This window comes from Tenrec ecaudatus, chromosome 8 (assembly GCF_050624435.1).
Source record: "Tenrec ecaudatus isolate mTenEca1 chromosome 8, mTenEca1.hap1, whole genome shotgun sequence".
NCBI lineage: Eukaryota > Metazoa > Chordata > Mammalia > Afrosoricida > Tenrecidae > Tenrec > Tenrec ecaudatus.
This window is the reverse complement of record NC_134537.1, coordinates 47,600,124-47,615,560: the sequence shown is the minus strand read 5'-3', so window position 1 is coordinate 47,615,560 and position 15,437 is coordinate 47,600,124. Positions and strand designations below refer to the sequence as shown.

Here is a 15,437-nt window from a genome sequence, read left to right as displayed (position 1 = left end):
GTAGCAATTACAATGGAGAGTCAGCCCTTCAAAATATAATTCAAGGAGCAAATTCTTCTTAGGACCTTATTTACATAGCCTACGTGTCTTAAACACCTATAGTACCTTTTCAAAATATAAGATACTGTCTCTGTGCTCCATATACTTAGAATCTGGAATTTTAAGATAAATGAGTTGTTTAGTAGTTTAGTAATGAACTCTAGGAAAACCTTGGGATGAATTGTGCCCTTCAAAAATGTATGCTGAAGTCCCAAGCCAGGCATCCTCAAACTATGGCCCGCCGGCCACATGCGGTCTGCCGAGGACATTTATCCGGCCCGCTGGGTGTTTTTGCTCCATTTGTTTTTTGTTTTTTTTTACTTCAAAATAATATATGTGCAGTGTGCATAGGAATTTGTTCATAGTTTGTTTCTAAAACTATAGTCCGGCCCTCCAACGGGTCTGAGGGACAGTGAACTGGCCCCCTGTTTAAAAAGTTTAAGGACCACTTCCCTAAACCATAGCTCCTCAGAATGTGACCTTAACTGTAACTAAGGTCATTGCAGATTTAATTTGTAAAGATGAGATAATTAGGATGGCTCTTAATCTCTTTTATGATCAGTGGGCTTAGAAGAAGAGAAGAGACACAGGGAAGAACATGCTGTGACAACAAAGCTTACATTTTGGAGTGATGAACCTATGACATAAGACTTGCCGAAGGTTGTGGGATGCCAGAAGCTAAAGGAGGCCTATACCAGCCTCTCCCTCAGACTTCTAGTAGCAATCAGTGCTACTTGCTACTTGTTTGCAAACGTTTAGCCTACTCAACTAGGAGAGAAGAAAGTTCTCTTTTTTGAGCCACCAAGATTGTGGCACTTCGTTAGAGCAATCCTAGGAAATTAATTTGCCATCTAATATCAAGGTTGTGTGAGTCTGGGTAGACTAAAGAAACAAATTCATAAACACACATGTATATAAGTGAGAGGTTTATATATGAGAGCAATTGAACATTGAGAAAACATCCCAGCCCAGATCAAGTCCATAAGTCTGCTATTAGCCCATATGTCCGATACCAATCTATAAAGTCCTCTTCAGACTCCCAACACACATGCAATGAAGCCATATGCAGGACAATCACAAGCCAGTGGGTAGAAAAAGTCCTTAGATTCAGTGTCATTGGAAACATTTCAGCGCTGGCAGAGGTCTCTCTGTGACTTCTCCAGCTTCTGAGGTCTGGTTGCGTCCATGTGGCTTGCCTTCTGCAATGACTCAGGGAATAGCAGAGAGAGAGAGGTGTCTTCCACCTTAAGGAGGAAGTACCAGATTTCCTAGAATTCTCTGAAGGCCATGTCCACAGAAGTCTCATTGGCTATCTCCAGATTGACAGCCTAGACTCCACCCCTACACTCTCAATCCTTAAATTGACACCAGATTAGGTGACTACCACAAAGGTCCACGTGAAGAGTAAGAGTAAGGAAAAATAAAACTATTTAGAATGTTTATTCAATTCTCCCACCCTCACCGCCCACCCCAGAAAGAGACATTAATAGTTCTTTAAAAAAAGATTGTGGAGGAGTGTGGTGGGTGTATATTTAGCTTAGGATAAATATACTGCTCAAGGTCGCACAAATAGTAAATAGCACAACTGAGATGGACTCTTGACCTGAGTTTTCCAGGCCAGTCTCTGAGATCACTCTGCCTTCCATAAAGAAGTAATACTCTATTCTGCCGCTATAGATAGCAATACAGCATCACCTCAAACAATTGGTGAGGAAGTTAGTTTATTGTGCCAACCTGGCCAATAAACACATGAGGGGTTAGTTGAAGGGCGGAGAGATAAATGGCTAGGTGAGCCTCGCCTTTCTAGTTCTCAGGTCTCTTGCTTTCTGATGGTTGGACCAGGGTATAACTGCCTTATCTAGTTCTTTGCTTCAGCTGGCAAAGCTCACTGCCTGCAAGACATCCCCAAGGAGAAGCCACATGGACCTACCCCAATGCAGCCCTGGGTGCTGGAGCAGCTGTGTGGAGACCCCTGCCAGTGCTGAGATACTTACACATTCACTGACTCGGCTTTCCTCCTGCAGTCGGTGTCATAGTGGGTGTATTGTGAGATGGGGGAGGGGGACTTTGTGAATTGGTGTTGGATATATAGGTTAATTGGTTAATGTTGGACTTGTGGGCTTGGGCAGCGCTGGGTTAGAATGTTTTCTTGATGTGCACTTACCCTTTATATAAAACTCTTATATATGCGTTTCTGTGGATTTGTTTCTTTAAAGTATCTAGACTAATACATTAAATGTATAGAATTTCCATATCATCGGTCCATAGGATAATTGGATGTGCATTGCAAAATAAATATTCCCTACAGAAATAAGAGTCAGAGCACAGACAGGCATATGCATATCCATGTTCATTGCAGCACTATACATAATAGCAAGAATATGGAAACAACCCAAATGCTTATACTGGCTGACACATTTTGGTGCCTCAAGTGTTAGACTCATTTTTAGATACATTTGATTTGTTAATTCCAAAAATGGCAGATTTTCCCTATCAGCTCTAGTTTTTGAGATGCAGAACATATGACACTCTCTGCTCGCCCGTAAACATTAGTATATCTTGATGTAGTGTTAGATAGCCTGACATAGAGGAAGTGCACATTGATTTCATTTAAAGTAGTTTTTGCTGTACTCACTATTTAGGTCAAGTTATATTTCACACAAGATCGTTTGATTAAAAGATATATTTGAACAGTGCAGATTACATGAACTTGGAATTGTCCCCAAGTATCACATCACTGCCTATTAGAAACTGAATAGGCAGTACCAATTAGTTACCTTAAAAGGGGCCAAATATAAGTGTTACAGTCTAATAAATAAGGGGCCTGATGATGGTGTAGTGGGTTAGATGTTTGTCAACTACAAGGTCAGCTATTTGAACCCACTAGCTGCTCTGCAAGAGAGAGATGCGATTTCCTGCTCCCATAGAGATTTACAGCTTCAGACACCCACAAGAGAACTTCCACGTTTTCCTATAGGTTTGCTATGAGTCATAATCAATGTGTAGTGAGTTTTGTACAATAATATTGAAATGCTATAAAAATGTAAAATGGGTCGGTCAAAGTTGAAACTCCTTTATAAAAATTAATCAAACATATCCAGTCGTATTATAAGATGACACAACTTCTCCATCAGTGCATGGAAACTCTTAAAAGAAAAGTTGGAATTTTTTCTTATAAGGAAGCTTGGAGTGAACCTCACCTCTTAAACCTTAAACATAGATTGTCCATTGGCATCTCTTAAAATCTGTTCTTCAATTTTTACTGCATAGTTTGAAGAAGAAAAATTTATGTCTTCAAAATATTGATGAAGATTGCTATGAAGTCTTACATTTTTTTACACTAAATTGCCCTCATATCTTCCATATATGTGCCTTTTAAATTGTATTTTTTATTTTCCACTCTTCTCAAACTATGCTCTGGCTTTGCAGTATCCAACATGTATCTGTATATATTACATAGATTCTTTTTAAAAAAAAACATTTTATTGGGGGCTCATACAACTCTTATCACAATCCATACATATACATACATCAATTGTATAAAGCACATCCGTACATTCTTTGCCCTAATCATTTTCAAAGCATTTGCTCTCCACTTAAGCCCTTTGCATCAGGTCCTCTTTTTTCTCCCTCCCTCGCCTCTCCCCACTCCCTCATGAGCACTTGATAATTTATAAATTATTATTTTGTCATATCTTGCCCTATCCGGCATCTCCCTTCACCCCCTTTTCTGTTGTCCATCCCCCAGGGAGGAGGTCACATGTAGATCCTTGTAATCGGTTCCCCCTTTCCAACCCACTCCCCCTCTACTCTCCCAGTATCACCCCTGGACCTGAAGGTATCATCCACCCTAGATTCCCTGTGCCTCCAGCTCTTATATGCACCAGTGTACAACCTCTGCTCTATCCAGACTTGCAAGGTAGAATTCGGATCATGGTAGTTTGAGGGGAGAAAGCATTTAGGAACTGGGGGAAAGCTGTATTCTTCATCGGTGCTACATCGCACCCTGACTGACTTATCTCCTCCCCTAGACCCCTCTGTGAGGGGAGCGCCAGTGGCCAACAAATGGGCTTTGGGTCTCCACTCTGCACTTCCCCCTTCATTCACTATGTTAAGACTTTTTTTTTTTTTGATGATGCCTTATACCTGATCCCTTCGACACCTCATGATCGCACAGGTTGGTGTGCTTCTTCCATGTGGGCTTTGTTGCTTCTGAGCTAGATGGCCGCTTGTTCACCTTCAAGCCTTTAAGACCCAGACACTATCTCTTTTGATAGCCGGGCACCATCAGCTTTCTTCGCCACATTTGCTTATGCACCCGTTTGTCCTCAGCGATCGTGTCATGGAGGTGTGCACACAATGATATGATTTTTTGTTCTTTGATGCCTGATAACTGATCCCTTCGGGACTACGTGATCACACAGGCTGGTGTGTTCTTCCATCTGGGCTTTGTTGCTTCTGAACTAGATGGCCTCTTATTTATCTTCAGGCCTTTAAGACACCAGACACCAGACACTATCTCTTTTGATAGCCGGGCACCATCAAGTTTCTTCACCACATTTACTTGTTCACCCGCTTTGGCTTCAGCAGTTGTGTCATAGAATGCCAATTTAATAGAAGAAAGTATTCATGCATTGAGGGAGTGCTTGAGTAGAGGCCCAAGGTCCTTCTGCCACCTTAATACTAAACCTAAAAATATAGACACATAAATCTATTTCTCCATCCTCATATATATATATATATATATTTGCATGTAAATGTCTTTGTCTAGACCTCTAAAAATGTCCTTTGCCTCCTAGCTCTTTCATTTCCCTTGACCTTCCTCCTGCCCCACTATCATGCTCTGCCTCCACCTGGGTTACAGCTATACCTCTTCTTACGTTACCTTACCCTTGATCATTCCCTACCAGGCCTGCCGCTCCCTCCTCACCACCAATTTGGATCCCATGTTGTTCCCTTGTCCCTGAGTTTGTTAACACCACTTCCTTACCCCCCACCTCCCACTATCCCAAGTCCCCCCGGAACTGTCGGTCCTATTGTTTTTCCTCCAGATAGTTCATCCAGCCTATCTTATTTAGACAGACCTGTGGAGATAATAACATGCATGAAAACAAGACAGAGGAAAACAAAACAACAGTATACAACAGAACAACAACAAACCACTGACAAAGAACAAAACAAAACACATCAAGAAAGAAAAGCTTGTAGTTAGTTCAAGGATCGTTTGTTGGTCTTTAGGAGAGTTTTCCAGTCCAGTCTGTTGGGGTACCACGCCCTGGCTCCAAAGTCCACTTTCAGCCTTCCCTGGGGACCTTGCTACTCCATTCCCTTGCTGTTCCGTTGCACTCCCCCAGTGCTTTGCCTCGGTGTGGTGGGATCAGATCAGGTGCAATACGCACACTGTGTCTCCGGTGCTGTCCCCTGTATCGCCCTTGGTCACTGAGGGGCATCATGTCTCATAGTGGGGCCTGCCATGTTGTCCTCTCTGTGGACTGGCTGATCTAATCAGGAACATCATCCTTATGGCCTGGTGGGCCAGGCTGTGCTCCACTGTCTCCTCCCCCCCCCACCCCCTTCATCTGCTTCCGTGTGCTCTGATCAGATATGTCCCTCTCCCGGAGCTGCAGAATCAATGCGTCCTTTGAAACAAATTCTTCTCAGGGGAGGGGCAGGATTCCACTTAATTTTTAGTGCTGGGGCCAGCCTCCCTGACCTCTCCACTGGTTCCCTACTCCACGCCAGAATGTTGCATTCACACTTTGCAGCACTGGGTTGAAGTCTGGTCCCTCTTTCCCTGTGGAGATATAAACAATACCCTCCCCTTGGTTGGGTTAGTGCCCCATGCCCCCGTTCCCCTTTTCTTCCTTATATTCATCCTTTTATTTTCCTTTCCCCACCTGCTCCCCAGTTGTCTACCAATTACATAGATTCTTATGCCAAAAAAACCCAACTTGCTGCCATCTAATCAGTCCTAACTAATAGTGACCCTATAAGACAGAGACGAACTGCTCCTTTGGGTTTCTTAACCCAAAGTGTAGTGACTGGGGGGTTCAAACCACTGTGCTTATGATTGGCAGTTCAATGAGTAGCCAACTATGGTAGCCACTGTGGGTCCATATATAGCTTCCCTTGGATGTCTTTTAGTACCTAATTATTTTTCAAATATTTCAAATATTTTTATAGTGTCATCTAATTTGTGGGTCTGACCTCTCCTCATATTTAAAACTTGGATGATAAATTAATAAATTAGTTTAACGTAGTAGCTGAAAATATAACAGAACACCTTATCTAAGAAAACTAGCGCTTATGTGGTCCATCCAATACAATTTTCTGAATCAGTGTCCCAAATAACTACAGGAACAGGCCTATAAACCAAGACACCAACAGCACACACACAAAAAAGAGTTCTTTTCTTTTTGCACTGTATCATCAGAAGAATAAATAAATAAACGTTGGTATAAACACACACTGGGATACTATGCATCAATAAAAACAATGATGAAAACATGAAGCATCTCATGTCATTGACTGACCTGAAGAACATTATGCTGATCAAAATTAATCAGTTATAAAAGGAAAAATATTGTATGAGACCACTATTATAAGGGGGAAATATACAAAAACTTTCATATGAGAGGAAGCAGGCAATGGAGGTTACCAAGGGGGCCATGTAAGGGAAGGAAGATGAAGCAAAGGTTAGAGTGTTGTCAGGCATTAACTTGGATGAAGGGGAAGATGTTAATCTATAAAAGAGTGGGAATAGGGAGGGTGGGGGAAAAATGAGGAGCTGATGCCATGGGCTTGGGTGGAGAGCAAATGTTTTGAGAATGATGAGGGCATTGAATGTACAAATGTGCATTGCACAATTGCTGTAGGTATGGATTGTGATAAGAGTTGTATGAGCTCCTAATAAAAAGATTTTTAAAAAAGGAAGAGTAATCAATGGAGGTGAGGTAGGGCAAGCTATTCCAGGGGTTGATACATAGTTTACTCAGTTGAATATAAAATTGATTATCTGAAATGTAACACTACCACCTCCACCCCTTAATTGACAATTTTAAAAATCTTTTAAAGCAAATACCAGCAGTGTCACCCATCGTGTACCCGTATCACCTGAGCTGATAGACTAAGAAGGAGGCAATCACTAGATACTTCTGAAAATAACTGGCCAGTGCAAATGTCATGAGTAGCCGTGGAACATTATCTGACATAGTGCCTGGTGAGCCACTCGGGTTAGAAAGTACTCAAAATACACCTGGAGAAGTGCTGACTTCTCAAAGTAGAGTCCGCCTTAGTAACCTGGATGGAACGAAGCTTTCTGGACCTGCAATTGCCAATGTGACTTGACTCGAATGAGTAATAAGTACATGGGTTGTACCATGAATGCATATAGGAAAATTGGAACATGCCCCAAATAAAATGATCCTCCAAGACTATGGCCCTTAGTCACCCTTTAGATCTGGAATAGACCTCACCCCTGTGTTAGAATCTTCAGTCATTTAAGACTCAAAGGGCAGCATTTCCCCAAGAATAGAGGTTTAGTAAAAGGAGGAATGGAAACTGGAAACACTGGGAGGAAGTACCACCAGCGATGACACATTGATGGGATTGAAGTGGTTAAGCTAAAACAAAATGTGTGTGAATTGTTGAACACAAAACTGAGAAATGTTATGTAAACCTTCACCTATGTCACAATAAAATTTTTATTTTAAAAAATGAAACAACTCCACTTATCCTATTTATGTAAAGATGTGTGCCTGTAAACATATGAACTGCATATTATGGTATTTGGGTGAATTACATTGTTTTTGCCCTCTTTTGTATTGTCTTCATTTTCTACCTTTTAAAGAAATTAAATCTGTTGAAGGATGAAAGAAAAGTGGTAGCAATGTAAAATTTCTCAATTGATTAATGTTTAGTGAAACAGTGACACCTTTTGCCAATAATTCTTATATATTTTGCACAAAAAAAGTAACCTATTAGGTACGGCAAATAGCAGAAGATGGTAACCTTTAAGGATCCCTCATGGCATAAGGTCAGCAGTTTGAAAAGTTACAATCTCAGAAACCCATATGTCTGATAGGGTCGATATGAGTTGGCATTTCCTCAATAGCAGTGAGTTTGGATTTGGGTTTTAGAGGAATTTAAGGAATCCGTCTGCAAAGAGAAACTGATGAGAACCTCTGAAGCAGCCTCAGACATGCACCCTGCAAAAAGACAAAAACAAAACTAGACCCACTGCTGCCATCAAGTCAATTCTGGCTCATAGCAACTCCATAGAGTTTCTTGGCAATAAACTTTTACAGAAGCAGACACCTTATTCTTCTGCAGAGTGGCTAGTGGGTTTCAACAGCCAAGCTTGCAGTTAGTGGCCCAATGCCTAACCAACAGTGCCACCAGGATAGGGATAGTACATCATGTAAGGGGTCAATTTAAGACAAAGGAATACAGATGACATGGCCTATTGGTTGTATTAAAAATCAGTAGCAGTTTAATTTGGTAGTTGAATCAAGGGCGATTTTTAAAATACTATCCGTAATCAGTAGTAAAAAATTAACTTATCCGAGTCACTGTGCCAGATGCTTGAGGCACATAATGACCAGCATCTCTTGCATGGTAGGCACGATAGGATCATTTTTACTTTCCTGGCTAGGAAACAGGTTCAGATAAGTAGTGTGTTGAATTTCACACAGCTGAAAAATGGTTTTCAAAGCAGTGCCTTAACTCTCTTTAGAAAACCATCGGAATGAAACACATACAGCTTTATTCAGGTCCATTTAGTTAGCATTTAACCAGTCACTGATGTCTTTGTTTAGGTCATAGAATTATAGGAGTATGAAAATGACTAAAAGTCATCCTAGAAATGACTGATGTCTTTTCTTAGCCTTGAGGGAGCTGTGCTACAGTAGAGGCTACCTGTAAACGGATGTGCCAGTATGTGATCTCTGGAGATCGTGCAGAGGAAAAGAAGTGTCCCAGAGAAGATTATTTTCCAAGTGTATATACAAACAGATTATTTTCCAAGTGTATATACAAACAGATTATTTTCCAAGTGTATATACATACAGTGTTGGAAGAAGGCTTATTAACATCCTGAAAGCCAGGACGACTTGAAGCATTTGCTGATGACTATCAAACACTTGTGCCTTTGCGAATGGACTGCAACTCAAGAAACTAGAAATACAACAGAACCAGCAGACAACATCATGCATGATATATGGAGAAAAGAATGAAGTTGCTCAGGATTTAACTTTACTTGAATCCACAATAAACGCTCATAGAAACAGCAGTCAAAAATCCAACAATATAGTGCATTGGACAAACTTCTGCAGAAATCCCCTTTAAAGTACTGAAAATCAACATTGTTGCTATGCCTCACCTAAACCATGGTATATTTAATTGCTTCGTATGCATGTGGGAAACCAGAGAACAATTTATCTATTTCATTATACTTTGGACAAAAAATATTGACATACTGCCAGAAGAATAAACAAATTTGTCATTGAAAACAATACAACCTAAATGCTCTTTAGAAGTGAGGGGAGGGAGGCTTCACCTCATATGCTATGGGAGAGATTCACCAAATCAAACTTACTGTTATCTTGTCAATTCTGACTCATAGTGACTCTCTAGGACAGGGTAGAACTGCACCCAGAGGATTCTGAGATTGTAATTCTTTACTGGAATAGAAAGCCTCATTTTTGAGGCTGGTGGTTTAACTGCTGACCCTTCAGTTAGCAGCCCAATGTGTAGCCATTGTGCTACCAGGGCTCCTTTGGGGAAGAGACTAGTCCCTAGAAAAAGAATATCATGCTTGGTAAAGTGAAGGGTCATTGAAAAAGAGGAAGACCCTCAATGAGATGGATTGACACAGTGGCTGCAACAATGGGCCCAAACACAATAGCATTAATGGGGTTGGCACACCACCAGGCAGTATTTTATTCTGTTGAACACTATGAGTTGGAAAGAACTCAACTGCACCTAACAATAACTGTGGTCTTTTTAATCATTTTATTGGGGACTCATACTACCCTATCACAATCCATACATACTTCAATTGTATAAAGCACATTTGCACATTTGTTACCCTCATTATTCTCAAAACATTTGCTTTCCACTTAAGCCCCTGGTATCTGCTCCTCATTTTCCCCCTCCCTCCCCACTTCCCCTCTCTTCCCACTTCCCCCTCCCTCATGAACCCTAGATAGTTTATAAATTATCATTTTGTCATAACTTGTACTGTCCGATTTCTCCCTTCACCCACTTTTCTATTGTCCGTCCCCCAGAGAGGAGGTTATATGTAGATCCCTGTAATCGGTTCCCCCTTTCCACCCCACCCAGTATAGCCACTGTTACCACTGGTCCTGAAGGAATCACCTAACCTGGATTCCTTGTGTTTCCAGTTCCTGCCTGTACCAGTGTACATCCTCTGGTCTAGCCAGATTTGTAACGTAGAATTGAGATCATGATAGTGGGTGCATGGACCTAGTGGCTTCACAGGATGACCCTTTTGGGGTGCTAGAAACATTCAACTTATTTTTATCTTAAAATGTAATGAATTATATTACCAATGATTAATTTACTGATAGACACTGGTGCCCTCCTTACCCCCTGTGTCAATGGAACAGGGGTTACATGATCTACAATATCCTATGGAAAGAAATATTTCACACGTGCCTTTCTATTTCATTATAGTTTCCATTCTTTTGGTACTTGATTTAAGTAAGTGGACTTCCAGATTATATTATTCTGTTTTAAAATCAACTCTTACAAAATTGGTTACTGAAAATATTCCTTTTCTTTTAAAAATAATTTAATTGAGGGCTCATACAACTTTTATCACAATCCATCCATCGTGTCAAGCATATTTGTACATTTATTACCATCATCATTCTCATAACATTTTCTTTCTACTTGAGCGCTTGGCATCCCTGCCGCCTCCATCACGAACCCTTGATAATTTATAAATTATTATTATTTTTCATGTCTTACAATGTCCGACAACTCCTTTCACCCACTTTTCTGTTGTCCGTCCCTCAGGGAGTGGGTTATATATAGACCCTGTGATCAGTTACCCCTTTCTCCCCCCACCCTTCCCCTCCTGCTAACGCTGTTCTCATTATTGATCCTGGGGGGTAGGGAGGTATCTGTCCTGGATTCCCTGTGTTTCCAGCTATGATCTTTACCAGTGTGCATCCTCTGGTCTAGTCAGATTTGTAAGGTAGAATTGGGATCATGATAGAGGGAAGAAGGAAGCATTAAAGAACTAGAGGAAAGTTGTATGTTTCATCAGTGCTATACTGCACCCTGACTGGCTCGTCTCCTCCCTGTGACCCTTCTGTAAGGGGATATCCAGTTGCCTACAGATGGGCTTTGGGTCTCCATTCAGCACTCCCCCTTATTCAATATGATATGATTTTGTATTCTTTGATACCTGATCAGAACTGAAAATATTTATTGCAAATAAATTACGGACTATAGGTTTTACTAATGGAGCAAGTGTAAGTGAACAAACAAAGGCAGAGCTGACACTCTCCTAATCTTGGTAGAAGCTCTTAGTCACGTCACTAGGTAGAAACAAGAATGAACTCTTCAAATTTGGCAAGAAATAGACCTGACGTTTCTCAAGAATTTTGGAGTTTTCCCCCGTTGTCAAAGTTGGAAGATAAAGAAAACTTTCTACTCCCATAAAGAATTAGTCTCAGAAACCCACAGGGATAGTTCTAGCCTGTCCTATAGGGTTGTTATAAATTGGATTCAACTCGATGGAAGTGTAGTAGTTAGGTAATTTTAGGCCAAGTTGGAGGTATATAAACATGTAGGGGTGGTATCCAACCTGTCAATTAGGGCACATCCTGATGGTGCCTCCTTGGGGGTGTGGGCTTCTCATAAGGGGGACCCTGGGGAGTTACCCCTCTCTCTGCCATTCTCCTTCCTGCTTTTTGGCCAATTTGAGAGCTGCCAGAGCCCTGCCATGCTTTCATCAACTTTGAGTTCATAGAACTGTGAGCTTCTACAGCCAGCATCATTGCATGTGGCTGTGTGAGTTTGAAGAGGGACTTATGGACTCGTATTGAATTATGGACTTGAGTTGGACTGGCCTAGGATAATTTCTTGATATGTAATTGCTTATTAATGTAAAGCTTTTACTTACACATATATGTATTTCACTGGATATGTTTCTCTAGTCAACCCAATCTAACACAGGCAGTAAGTGTTGTTGAAATGTAACTCTACCCTACATTTAAGTATGAGTGAACTGTACCTACTGCTAATGTGAGGTCTTTATAATTAACAAAATATTTAAGGATTGTGTATGTATCTAAGACAGTGCTAATTAATCATCTTTTCTTGGAGGTGATAAGAGGAGCTAGGGGAATGGGAGGGAAAGCAAAAAAGTTTGAGATAATAAAATAAAAGTTATTTTAAAGAATATTCCTTATTGCACCTCTCTTGATTTCTGCGTATGTCTTTTAAAGTACATATCATGTTCTAAAGTATATGTTTTACAAATATTCATGGTATATTTGCGCACTAAAATCCTTTTACTAATAGGATTTAAAATTTTTAAAGTGTGCAGACTACTACTTAAAACAGGTAGTCTAGATGGGCAAGGAAAAGAAGACTATTTCAGAAAAACAGGAGATGGTGCGATGGCAGAAATGTATGTTACAAAGTATTCAGAGACCAGGAGGTAGTTTGAGATTACACAGCATATAAAATCTGGAGCAAGGAGGAGAAACAAAGATGGCCGCTTAGTCCGACATGCCATGCTGCTTCTGTACTGCCAGGAGCAGAGAAACCACATGAAGCACATCTGATAACAATCTTTGAATCCTGAGCATCAAACAAAAGGATAAAGAATTATGTAGTCGAACACCCCTGGAAGGAACTGAAAGGAAACAATGGATAGGAAGAGACATGGAAAGGAGGTGCCCTGCCAGCTTGCCTGACACAGTGTGGCCATCTTGAGGCAAAGGAAGCAGCGATCCTGGGTGAGGAACACAGAAAGATTTCCTAATAGGAGATAGAGAAACTGGGTAGACATATTTAAAGTAAGGTAAGCAGGACTTGAAGTAGAGCTAAGGAAGAAAAAGAGAGGAAGAAGGGAGAAGAAGCAACCACTAGAAATCCCAACATTCAAAGAGCAGAGGGATTTAGATTCGGATACATAGCACACATAAGATAATAAACATATAAGATGTCAATAGGAAATCCTCCACCTGATCAGATTCTGGGCAGGCCCTCACCTCCACCACCATTTATTTGGGGTCAGATCTTGATTTCTTAGCTTCAGCAAATTGGAAGTATCCAGCAGCCTGGTCTGATAGCCCAAGGAGCATGCTCCTTCTCCCTTCACCCTCCTGGTGATTAACATACAAACCCTCATCACTAACACCCTATCAAGGATCATACAAAAAGGCTTCAAAAGGTACTGGAAAATTTTAATTATCTTTTAGTTCCATTTTTCCATGAACTTTTTTAGGTTCCCTGATAGTAAAATCACTCACCTTCTCCTTTTGTCCCCTCACTTAACTTCATCTACCATACTCCTGTCCACCCGGTGAGCAGTGGAGTAAGGGCTCTTGGTCACCCACATCACTCCTTACCTGTACTCTGTGCAGACAGTGGAAGACCACATCCTAGCCTACTCCTTACCTGTATACTGTGCAGACAGTGGAAGTCCATATCCTAGGCAACACACCCTACCCCTAGACTCACTGACCCACCAAATAGGCAAAAAGTTCACGAATGTACCTCTAGTTATCTAATCTACCTCTTGTTCTACCAATCTGTACCCCCCCCCCGGATGCCTGACCCATAAAACTAAGTGCCTTACATTAGAGTTCTCTGATAGAGAACCAATGACATTACACAATGACCTAAGATTAATACAGATGACAAATGTTACCCAGATAAAGATTTCAGAAAAGTAAAATAAAGCTAAAACTCTAACCACAGGCAACCAGGAGAATTAAGCTGTAAATGATAACAACTTCAAAATAGAAAGGAGGAATAAAAGGTAAAATTATGTAACTTTCTATATGGCGAGGAAGTGAGTGCAATTTCAAGATGTATACAAATATATCAATGAATAGAGTACAGAGAGAAAAGTTATGAAAACTTCTTAAGCATAACCAACACTTTGAGGGAATGAGTCATTTTTGTTTGTTGGAGATGAACTTGTCTCTGCTCGTTGGTTTGTTGCTGTTGTTGAGGTACTGGTCTTACAGAGTTTTGAATTCATCACCATACAACTGCCACAGTAAACCTACTTGTCCCAGATGAACTCTAGCCCCAGTCCCCAAACAGTTAGTTCTGAGAATATGGTCCCGCTCGACACTCACCTGCATGAAATGATGACTGACGACAGGAGTGCTACAGCAAAGTGTGGTGAAGAAACCAGATGGTGCCCTGCTATTGATTGGAATAGTGGCTGGGATCTTAAAGACTCATATGCAACTAAGCAGCCATTTAAGCGAGGAGTCAGCTAAGCCCACATGAAAGAAGCATACTAGTTTGTGGGATCCAAAGATGAAATAATAAAATTTAAATAAGATGAGGGGGAAAGTATCAAAGCTAAACCTGTGAACACCCAATTGGCGGAAGGCTGTGGAGAAGAGCAGGAGCCCACACCCATCTGTAGAGTATCTAGTCAGATTAAACCATCAGATCCCTCTAGCCACGACAAAGATCTGGAACAGCCTTACTATAAAATACAGATCATTGTGATCTTGATTATGCTAGATCAAACTTGATACTTGGTCAGTTGACCTCCCTCTAGACTCAACCTGAATTTTTTCTAGGTGCAAGGATCTCTTGCTTATTCCATGACAAAACCTTTCCCCTGGCTTTTAGAATACTTATGGTGGTCCTTTTCTTACTTATTGTTTGTACTTTTATCTTTACATTACTATTATTTCATCCTTACCACTTCATTTCAGTTTTGTTCTTTTTTTTCCTTGTGGGTGAGTTAGTGAGTGAGTGAGAGTGAGCGAGAGAGTCCAGTTTTATTCTTTATTACATAGAGATAATAAGTGATTCGAGGTTTTGTAGGGGATGTAGGAGAGGGGGAAGCTGGAGAGGGTGAGAGGATTTCAGGAGTAAACTATGAAGGTGGGAGAGGAAGTGAGCACTAAAAAGATGATTAAAAAGCTATTTAATCATGGGGGAAATATTCTGAAATTGATTGTAGTAATAATTGTACAATTCTTTCTGATATGATAGAACTATTGAATTGTGTGATATGTGGATTAAGGCCCAATAAAACACTCCATTTCAATTTTCCATTTCCTTTTTTCTCTCTCTTTTAAAAGCCGCTCAAGCCACTATTTAGGCTTGAGGGATAAGGAATCTGGAGGGATTTCCTATTATGGAACTTGCTGCAATAAACATAG

At 40.7% G+C, this 15,437-nt stretch overlaps 1 long non-coding RNA gene across 1 annotated transcript in view; it reads left to right on the top strand.

The window, feature by feature from the left end:
• LOC142454302 (uncharacterized) overlaps window positions 1–15,437 on the top strand; it is a 32,839-nt gene extending 17,402 nt beyond the window's left edge. Inside the window, exon 3 of the long non-coding RNA XR_012785694.1 lies at window positions 15,357–15,437. This is a non-coding gene — a long non-coding RNA (uncharacterized LOC142454302). The remainder of the gene's footprint in view (window positions 1–15,356) is intronic.